This window comes from Henckelia pumila, chromosome 4 (genome assembly GCF_033568475.1).
Source record: "Henckelia pumila isolate YLH828 chromosome 4, ASM3356847v2, whole genome shotgun sequence".
Taxonomy (NCBI): domain Eukaryota; kingdom Viridiplantae; phylum Streptophyta; class Magnoliopsida; order Lamiales; family Gesneriaceae; genus Henckelia; species Henckelia pumila.
In genome coordinates, this window is record NC_133123.1 from 164714919 (window position 1) to 164725390 (window position 10472).

The following is a 10472-nucleotide window of genomic DNA, read 5'->3' on the forward strand; positions in this document are numbered from 1 at the left end:
CTCATATATTCCCAAGACACGAATCCTCAGGAAGAATCGCCTCGACTGATGGAAACTGTCATGACTCACATCATCCCGATGCAGTCTCCGTAAAAACATATGCATGTGCTAAAGCCGTAAAACATATAGCACATACTCATGCAACACATATAATATATATCATGCTGGCCATCTCAGTCAGTACTTACGTACCTAACTACAGGCAAATCCTAGCAGTCTCACTCTAGGTTCCAAGCCTATCATCAACTCTACAATGCAAATATCCATGCATCATTCAATAAGCTCTAAAAGCCTTAACTAAGCTATTTCATACTCCTAAATAATTTAAGGAGACCATAGCTATACCTACGTCTGTCGTCAGCCCACTGATGGCGACTATCCCGCAACTAGGGGCATACTCCTGCTGCAGCTCCACAACTTCGAGCACTGCCCCGCTACTATGTAAGACACTGTCTGACTATACTAAAATATATTTCCTACTCCAACTCTAAAATAAGAGTACCCGAAGCCCAAAATAGAGCTACTAGGGCGAAGGAGAGGAATTCGGAATTGGCAAGAAATGAGGAGCTCAGACCCTATATTTATAGACTTCGATCGGAAGTTCTGTTCCTCGATCGGACGTTCCGTTCCGGCAGATTGGAAGCTTCGTTCCCCGATCGGACGCTCCGTTCGCCACATGTCAATTCGGTCCACATGCAACCACACACCTGTCACCGACAGCCATCGGAAGGTCCGTTCTTGATCGGACGTTCCGATCGTCGATCGGACGCTCCGATCCTAGATCGTTGCTTCCGATCCCACTCGAGTCTTGGAACCCTCTAAACCAATTTCGAGTGTCCTGGATCCATTTTTGGGCTCCGTTAATCCTCCTAGAATTTCATTAATCATGTTTTACTTAACCCAAACATGAATACATGATTAATTACTCATTAATCATTAATCACGGATACGGGTCACTACATCTGCGCCTGTGTTGGCTTTTCCGTCTGGATCTGGAGCGTAAGTAGTGTACACGGATGCTTCTCTTCAGGGACTGGGATGTGTCCTGACTCAGAATGGGCATGTGATTGCATACGCCTCTAGACAGTTAAAAGTTCACAAAAATAACTACCCAGTGCATGATCTTGAGTTAGCAGCTATTGTATTTGCATTGAAGATCTGGCGTCATTATCCTTATGGAGAAAGATTTGAGATCTTCACAGATCACAAAAGTCTCAAGTATTTTTTTACTCAGGCAGAATTGAACATGAGACAGAGACGTTTGATGGATTTGCTTAAGGATTATGACTGTGAAATCAAGTATCATCCAGGAGCTGCTAATCTCACTGCTGATGCCTTGAGCCGCAAGGTGCGACTATCCGCAATGCAGAATTGTTCTGTGGCAAGTGCAATTGAAGATTGTTGTTCTTCAGGGTATACCTTCAAGCATAAGAAAGGTATGCAGAGTATCCAGATGTTTGCGATCTTATCTGAGCCTGCTTTGTATTCTCGGATTCGAGATGCTCAGATGGCTGATCCGAAGACCCAGTGTTTGGCTCGTTTAGCCAGGAATGATAGTTCGTCTGGATTCCATTATCAGTCAGATGGTTTTCTTTGTTTATCTGGCCGTATTGTTGTTCCGAAGGATGATACTCTGAGGGAGGAGATTTTATCCCAAGCTCATTGTTCTAAATTGAGTATTCATCTGGGGAGCAACAAGATGTACAAGGATTTGTGTACCAGGTTCTGGTGGAAAGGAATGAAAAGGAGTGTGTATCTATATGTTTCTAGATGTTTGGTGTGTCAGCAGGTCAAGGCAGAGCACCGACGACCTGGAGGGTTGCTTCACAGTTTACCTATTCCTGAGTGGAAATGGGAGTTGATCACGATGGACTTTGTGACCCATTTACCGGTAAGCTCGAGGAATTGTGATGCTATCTGGGTTGTGGTGGACCGACTCACCAAGTCAGCACATTTCATTCCTTATAACCGAGACTTTAGTTTTGATAGGATGGCACGATTGTACATCCAGGATATTGTTCGATTGCACGGAGTGCCTGTGAGCATCATCAGCGATCGAGATCCCAGGTTTACTTCCAGGTTTTGGGGGAGTCTTCAGCGCGCTATGGGTACTACTCTTAGTTTGAGTACAGCATATCACCCAGAGACTGACGGGCAGTCAGAGCGCATGATTTGTACTCTTGAAGACATGTTGCGAGCATGTTCTATGGATTTTGGTCCAGCATGGCAAGATCAGTTGCCATTGATTGAGTTCGCGTACAACAACAGTTACCATCGCAGTATTGGGATGGCTCCGTTTTAGGCGTTGTACGGGCGACGATGTCATACTCCACTGTTCTGGGAGGAAGTGGGGGAGCGACAAGTTGAGGGACCAGAGTTAGTCCAGCAGGCTGTTGATATTGTTGGACAGATCAAGAAGAGAATTAAAGTTGCGCAGGATCGACAAGCTAGTTATGCGAATGTCAAGCGCAGACCTTTACGGTTTGAGGTGGGAGAAAGTATTCATGAAAGTCTCACCATTTCGCAGGATTTTTAGATTCGGTCACAAAGGTAAGCTATCTTCTAAGTTCATTGGTCCATTTGAAATTCTGGAAAGTGTTGGAGATCTGGCTTACAGGTTGGCTTACCACCGTATTTGTCAAAAATCCATGACGTGTTCCATGTTTCACTATTACGAAGGTATGTGGCGGATGAGTCTCATATCTTACAACCGTCTGAGGTACAGTTGGACTCGGATTTGACATACGTGGAGAGACCTTTGCGTATCATAGGTCATAAGGATAAGGTGTTACGCAACAAGACCATTCCTCTTGTTCTAGTTCAGTGGCAGTGTCGAGGCACTGAGGAGGCCACTTGGGAACTTGAGAGTCGTATGCGTACAGATTATCCAGAGTTATTTTGAATTGCTGTATTTTCAGATTGTAACTTGTAAAATGAATCAGTTTGAATAAAAGATGTTTATTCAGTGTTTTACTGCATTCAGTACTTAAGATTGTTCGAGGACGAAATATCTTAAGTAGGGGGAGAATGTAGTAGCCCGGTTCCATTTTACAAGATTAAGTGATTTTAAACATGTTAGAAAATGACATATAATTTTAAAAGTGTCAAAACATGTTTAAGGAGTCCTTATTTGGTAAAAATAAGTGGAAAATAAGATCCGAAACGTCCGAAAATGGTGGGGTAGGTCCCGGGGGTCTTGGGGGCCCAAAACCAGTTCGGAAACATGAGAAACAGTTCGGAGCTTCCAGGCAGATAGGAGCTTCCGATCCGAGATCGGAGCTTCCGATCTCAACCAAAAACAGGTGTCGAGGAGATTTAAACATGTGGCCAGATGCAGGAGATCGGAGCTTTCGATCCTGCGATCGGAGCTTTTGATCTCGGCCGTCCAAAACGTGGCAAACATGAACCGATCGGAGCTTCCGATCCTACGATCGGAGCTTCCGATCGTGGCCTATAAATAGGCCATCCGAGAGCCTCATTTTTCACACCAAATCATATTCTTTCTCTCTCGATTTTAGAGCATTATAGGAGCTTTTTGGGGTGTTTTCGGCCTTCCTAGGCTTGGTCCGGAGGTTGGCGAGGTGCTCCAGGGTTACGGTGGAGTGGTGCCCAAGTTCTGGGGCAATCGTCATCAGTGGGCTGGCGACGGACGCAGGTATAGCTCTGACTCCTTATAGTAAATAGGGAGTATGCTATAGTGATGAAACTTAAAATTTGTAATTATTTATATGTTAAAAAGTGTGTTTTAAAATTTACGTTTAATTAAAATTATGAAGTTGTATTATTTTAGTGTTATGTGTTTATATTTAAATGTTTTACTAAAATATTGTATTTTACGGTTTGTGCAGGTTTGGTAAAAATAAAATTACTCAAGCTACAGAGGTCATAATAGAGTAATCTTAAAACCTGTAGAATCACAAAAGAGGCATCTTCAACTTTGTAAAAGACAAGAAATTCCAAAAACTTCATTAAGATGATCAAAATAATCAAACATCAAAATGGAGACAGATTTACTTTTACTATGACCAGCTTGGAGTAAAAATATCATAAGTATTTCTTATTTTATCCAAAATGGGTGAATGAGTTGTCAAAACACATTTACAGACAAAGGGCTACGTGTTATATGTTTTGTGCAGAAGCAAAATCGGAAGTCTAAGGCATCAAACATGCCAATTAACGTTGGGTCAATGTATTGACATTCAAGGAGACAAGCACCCACCAACTTTACTATTCCATATTTAATGAGTCTTGGACCCTTGCTCTCATTTGACCTATAAATAGATGTGTTGTATAAGCTTTATAGTGTGTAAGAGTGTAGAGAAGTCCTCATTTGTAAAATAAATATTGTGTGTGTGAGAATAAAAGTTTGAGTGTGCATATTTCTCAAGTTCAAGTATGAAATTTATTTTATCCTTACTCTTGAGTTTCATGTTCATGGCAAGCTAAATCTTTTTATGTCAACATGAAAATGTTTCATTGTTGGTCAAGTAAGATTGTTTATATTTTGTATATTCTTCTCTTTTTCTATTTCTATTTTGTTTTTCTAATTGATCCTTATTTGTAGGTATAATTTTGGAAGATTTGTTGTTATCTATTTACATCAAATGCTTGGTACCTTGAATGTGGTTACCTTGATTTGTTGTCAAATATGATACAATAAATACTACAATAATTATATACTATAAATATAAGTATCTATTTATAATAAAGTCATATATATTATTTAGACGATAGCGTGACACTGTCGGTTGTTCTAAATAATATATTGTGATTTGAACTAACATTTACTTTCTCGCATCTAACTTTTACTTTATCGCAACTAACATTTACTTTTCCGCAACTAGCATTTACTTTCTCGCATATAACATTTATTTTTTCGCAACTAACATTTACTTTATCGCATCTAACATAAAGTCATATATTTTATTTAGACGATAGCGTGGCTCTGCCGGTTGTTCTAAATGAAATATTGTGATTTGATCTAACATTTAATTTTATGTCAATTTATATTTATGCATTTATATATATATTATGGGTACCATGTATTAAATATCGGCTGATATTAATATAGTGGAAACTATATTATATGATATACTTGTTTAAATATTTAATTGTTCTTTTTATGTTTATATTTATTCATATATATATATATATATTATGGGTACCATGTATTAAATATCGGCTAATCTGATATTAATATAGTGGAAACTATATTATATGATATACTTGTTTAAATATTTCATTGTTCTTTTATGTTTATTCTTATTTTAGTTTCTTTTATTTATTTTTATTAAGCAATCTTAAATAAACCAACAATGAACCTTTGAAACCTTGACAATTTTATAATTTGTGTATTTGAAGTTTCATAATAATATTTCCATCTATAATATATCATTCTAAAATTAAACTTACAACATCCTCTCCGTGGATCGATCTCGTACTCACGAGTATATTACTTGCAGACAACCTACACTTGGGTGAATTACAAATTAAGTTGTAGCAAGTTTTTGGCGCCATTGCCGGGGAGGTATAAATTAAGTTTAATTTTGTTATTATGTAAATAGTATGTTGTTTTTAATTGTATGATTGTTTGGAGTCGTAAACAAAGTGGTAGACTTGTTCGAGTAACTGAAAATATTTTAAACATGGACGATAATTTTAATAATCAAGATAATAATAATAATAATAATAATAATAATAATAATAATAATAATAATAATAATAATAATAATAATAATAATAATAATAATAATAATAATAATAATCATCATCATCATCATCAAGAACATGAACAACCAAGAACACTTAGGCACCATATGAATCCAATAAGAACTAGTACACCATCTTGTTTAGTTTTTCCTCCTGATGCATCTAATTTCAATTTTAAGCCACAAGTCATTCAACTTTTACCAAATTTTCATGGCTTAGATTCTGAAAATCCATATTTGCATTTAAGAGAATTTGAGGAGGTTTGCAACACTTATAATGATCAAAATTGTAGCATGGATACTGTTCGATTAAAGCTTTTCCCTTTTTCCTTAAAAGATAAAGCTAAAACATGGTTGCAAAATTTGAGATCAAGTTCAATAAGATCATGGGAAGAAATGCAACAACAATTTCTAAAAAAGTTTTTTCCTTCCCATAGAACAAACTCTTTTAAAAGACAAATTACAACTTTTTCTCAAAAACAAGGGGAAACATTTTATCAATGTTGGGATAGATATAAAGAGTTACTTAATACATTCCCACATCATGATTTTGAAATATGGAGGATAGTTTCTCACTTTTATGAAGGTTTAATGCCTAAAGATAGGCAAATGATAGAATTCATGTGTAATGGAACTTTTGAAGATAAAAACCCAAATGAAGCTATAGAATATTTGGAGTCATTAGCAGAAAATGCTCAAAATTGGGATAATATAGGCTCAATTGAACCACCAAGTAAAACCAATAATTCAACAAATGGGGGTGGTATTTATCATTTTAAAGATGATGTAGATGTTCAAGCTAAACTTGCATCTTTAGCAAGAAAAATCGATTCATTAGAAATGAAAAAGAGTGGTCAATTAAAAAGTGTTCAAGAAATTGTTTGTCATATATGTAACACACATGATCATCTTACAAAAAATTGTCCTACTTTGCCTTCATTTAAAAAATGTATCCATGAACAAGCCAATTATGTTAACAATTTTAAAAAACTAACATTAGATCCTTTTTCACAAACATATAATCCTGGTTGGAGAAATCATCCCAATTTTAGTTGGAGGAACGATAATAATGCACAACCTTCACAACAACCTTTTCAAAATAACCAAAATCATCAAGGCTATGCTCCTTATATCCCACCTCCAAGAAAATATTTTGAAGATGAAATTCATGCATACATTCAAAAGCAAGAGTCTATCAATATTCAAAACATTCAATCTATGAATGATTTGAAAGAAACTCTTGCAAAATTTGCATCTGCACTTAATATTCATGAAAAAGGAAAATTTCCATCTCAACCACAACCTAATCCTAAAAATCAAAATCAAGAAAAATTTGATCAAGTAAAATCTGTTATTACTCTTAGAAGTGATAAAATAGTTAATGATCCATATAGTGATGAAAACAAAGATCAGTCAAACTCAAAGAGTAAGGATGAAAATCTTGATACTTTCGAGAAAGATGATACTTTGAGTCCTAAGATTAAGAAAGTTGATGATAAATTATCTGAAATAATATGTGAGTCAAATAAACATGTTCCTTTCCCTCATGCATTAGTTAATAATAAAAAACAAAAAAATGATTCTGATATTTATGAAGTTTTTAAACAAGTAAAAATAAATATTCCATTATTAGATGCTATTAAACAAGTGCCTTCTTATGCAAAGTTTTTAAAAAATTTATGTACTGTGAAAAGACAATTGCATGTAAAGAAGAAAGCATTCTTAACGGAGCAAGTAAGCTCTATTATTCAAAATAATTCTACCTTGAAATATAAAGATCCCGGTTGTCCAACAATTTCATGTATTATTGGAAAAAATAAAATTAAAAAAGCTTTGTTAGATTTGGGAGCAAGTGTGAATTTAATTCCTTATTCAGTTTATGAAAAGCTTAAGTTGGGAGATTTAAAACCTACATCTGTTACTCTTTTACTAGCCGATAGGTCAATCAAAATACCTAGAGGTATTGTAGAAGATGTATTAGTTCAAGTTGATAAATTCATATATCCCGTAGATTTTATTGTCTTGGATACACAACCAATAGAAGTACTATAAGGCCCGAAAATATTAAGTTCTTAATGACGGGATTTAAGATTTAAATTTCGGATATGAGAAAGTAATTATTTGAAGAAGTTACGAAATGTGAAATTTCAATTTCGGGTCAGAAATATTTAATTTGAGGATTTTCGGATTTTAAGATTTTATTATCCGGAATTCTTAAATTAAAAGATTAAAAATATTTGCAATTGATATTTATGGAATTTAAGATGTGAATTCCAAGATGATAAATATCAAGAATGAATTCTGAGGATGGAATCCGAGAAAGGGCCAATTTGCAAATATTGAGCAATTCAGGGACTAAAATGCGATAATGTCCAAAATGATTTAATTTTAATCCAAGAATATTAATTTGAGAATATTTAGAGTTTAGACTTGAATTCTAATATTCTTAAATTATTTAGGATTGAAATTGAATTAAATCGCTTGTCCGGGGACTGAATTGCAATTAGGCCAAAGTTCAGGGACCAAACTGCAAATTCCTTGCAACTTGGCTGAATAAAACGTGTAATCAGAAGGAAATTCATCAAATTTCCAGAAATTGGCCGAGAAAGGAGGAAAGAAAGGGGTTTCAACCATTTTTGCCTTTTTAAGTCCCGCTTAAATTCAATCCGCCCGGTAGAATTTTCGATTGATCGTATATTTGCGATCACAGCTCCGAGTGCTACGTTTTGACGTAAGTTTTATGAAGTTCTATCATGTTTGAATTCTAAGTTGTTGTTAGAATTAAGATTTGATTGTATAAACATGTTCTAGCATATACGACGATAGTATATCTAAGACGGATAGAGAAAAGATCGTCGTTTGGACATGTTTTGAATTAAAAGATTTTTCAGAAATCTGATTTATATGGATGATAGTCACGTGTATTGGCTGCTGAAATTTTTGATATTATTTTGCTAAGGTGGTAATTATATTGGTGTTTAAGCTTTTGGAACAATTGAAATCATATCGTTACGCCGCCGGTTCAAGATTTTGAATTGGTATTCATTATATATGCTTAAAGCTCATCCTCAAGTGTTTAGTGGATGAATTGAATATGAGATTGAGTTTAGAATGAAGATAGAATGATATTTGAATCGAAAGATTTATCGAACTCGAATAGTTGCGATGTCAGTTTGAATTTCGATTGTATTAGCAAGATTTGAACTGTATCAGCTTTAAAGAAACATCGATTCAGATTGGAAATTGATGTTTAGATATGATATAATCTATTTCAGATTTGAATTGAAGATTATCAAAGTTGAATCAACGAGTTCGAGTTCGAATGACTTGAAGTGTTTGAAGTTGAATCAAGAATACCTTCAAGTAGCACTGATTGAAATAAGCAGAATTTGATGTCTGATTTGGACAGCTTGTAGTTGATCAAGAAGTGACAGAGTGTCAGTTATTTGAATCAGAAATGCAGGTATGAATAGACATTAATAAGTTGGGCAGAATAACTCGAAATAGTTTTGTTCATCGAGTTGCCTAAAATCACATACTTGTCTATTTGTATATATGTCATGGTTTAAGTTTACATAAATGAGATAGATTATTCAAGATAGCTATTTTCTTGAATTTCCCAGAACATTTATGTAAATGTTTACCTGTTTAAGCTGATTTGTAGTATTTTCTGTATTGAACATGTTTTACATGTTTTATGAGATGTTTACAGATTTATTGATATACTTATGTGATTAGATGCTTTGCTTTGCTTAGTTGGTTTATTTGAGCTAGTGTTCAAGGTGTTTTATAGCTTTTAATGCATACAGCTTATGTTGCATTCATCTTGAACTCCAGCCTTAATAGCACAGAGGGCAGTCATTGCCTAGAGTGCAGATGACGTTTGGAGAGCTGTAGTGAGTGGCATGGAATGTAGATTTATTTCTAGAGTCAGATTGACTCATGACACGGAATATGGATTTATGTTCAGAGCCAGAAGACTCACTATAGTTGCACCAAAGTCAGAGGAGTAAAATACTTGATGCTGCCTCGAATGGGAGTGTCGGTAGTTTGAGAGCTATTTTATTCCTTGGGATCCCAAAGAACCAAGCTTTATTGATATCAGCTTTGCTAGCCTATTCCTTGGCACATGCATTGCATTTATGCATTAATCTAGAGACTTCTATGGTTTAGATTATGCGTTTATAAATGCTAGCATGTTATGTTTATTCAAGATGTGAATTAGTTTATATGTTTAAATGATGTATATGCATGCTATTCATACTGAGATTTATTCTCACCGGAGCTATCCGGCTGTTGCTTTGTTTGTATGTGTGCATTGCATCAGGTTGGGGGCATGATCAAGCTAGAGTTGGCTTGGATAGCATCAAGAAGAGTTTTAGAAAGTGAGGACTCGGGTTTTAAGCAGATGAAATGTATTGTATGCAAACATGTTAGAAAACAAGGAATCTTGTACATGTTGTTATGTGGTAAATCCTAGTTTATATTCATGAATTGATGTATTTATGAGTTAGGATTTATTTGTTAATACATGTGTATTATTTGACAGCTATTTGTTGCAGCAGATTTCCAGAATTTGGAGCCCGCTCGATCGGTTAAATCCCGCGGATCGAGCGAGGCCTTTATTTTCCAAAAACAGAGAATCAAGCTTTGTTGCTCGCTCGATCGGTAACATTTCACCGATCGAGCGAGGCCAAAAAATGTTCAGATCGAGAGCAGGTTATTGTTGCTCGCTCGATCGGGCAAGTTTTACTGATCGAGCGA

General features: G+C 35.3%; 1 non-coding gene across 1 annotated transcript; it reads right to left on the bottom strand.

Annotated features, from left to right (window-relative positions):
* Nucleotides 1-6152: 6152 nt before the first annotated feature.
* Nucleotides 6153-6259, bottom strand: LOC140870224 (small nucleolar RNA R71). Its single transcript, XR_012147195.1, has one exon. It is a non-coding gene; the product is annotated as a small nucleolar RNA R71 (small nucleolar RNA).
* Between the last annotated feature and the right edge of the window lie 4213 nt (nt 6260-10472).